We start from the raw sequence: 697 nt of genomic DNA, 5'->3' as shown, positions 1-697 counted from the left end.
CCGACGGGAGCGTAATGATTTTGGAAATACCATTTCCAAAACCAGGGGGCATGTGTTATCACCGGGATTTAACCGCGATCAGGAGGTGGGCCGCGATCAAGATGGGCTTGGAAGATTATATATGGAAGATCGATGAAGCGGCCTTGCACGGAGAATTTGGGCTAGTTAAGCCCGTGTATCTTAGCATAATAGATTGTATCGATTTAGAAGTTAGAGTTTGTCTCGTGCACGGTTTGGTGCACGCCCGCATTAGAGAGTCTGCTGGACTATAAATATGTACCTAGGGTTTATGGAATAAACAACAACTCACGTTCAACCCCAAAAACAAACCAATCTCATCCTTATTTCTTGTCTCTATCATATCACGTAAACCTTTTGATTTGGAACGAGGAGAGATGGCTGAGTGGACTAAAGCGGCGGATTGCTAATCCGTTGTACAATTTTTTTGTACCGAGGGTTCGAATCCCTCTCTTTCCGCTCCCTCGGATCATTTTGGACTTTCAAATTGGAAGGAATTCTGACCCCCGGATTTGCTCATAGATAAATGTACGAACCAAATCCAATTTGTAAGAAAAAATAAAAAAAAAATGGAATTTTTACTCCTCGCGCCCAGGATTCCGTCCTGGGTCATTAGATAAGAATCCAAAGATAAATAGGGAAACAAAAAATATTACTACTGTATAAACAAAAAGTTTGA

The 697-nt window shown here is 41.5% G+C and overlaps 1 non-coding gene across 1 annotated transcript; it reads left to right on the top strand.

The window, feature by feature from the left end:
* Nucleotides 1–389: 389 nt before the first annotated feature.
* On the top strand, nucleotides 390–477 carry TRNAS-GCU. The gene has a single exon. It is a non-coding gene; the product is annotated as a tRNA-Ser (tRNA).
* The last annotated feature ends 220 nt before the right edge of the window (nucleotides 478–697 follow it).

The sequence above is a fragment of the Lolium rigidum genome, chromosome 1 (genome assembly GCF_022539505.1).
Source record: "Lolium rigidum isolate FL_2022 chromosome 1, APGP_CSIRO_Lrig_0.1, whole genome shotgun sequence".
Classification (NCBI taxonomy): domain Eukaryota; kingdom Viridiplantae; phylum Streptophyta; class Magnoliopsida; order Poales; family Poaceae; genus Lolium; species Lolium rigidum.
The sequence above is the reverse complement of the archived record's forward strand: the minus strand, read 5'-3'. Positions and strand labels throughout refer to the sequence as shown.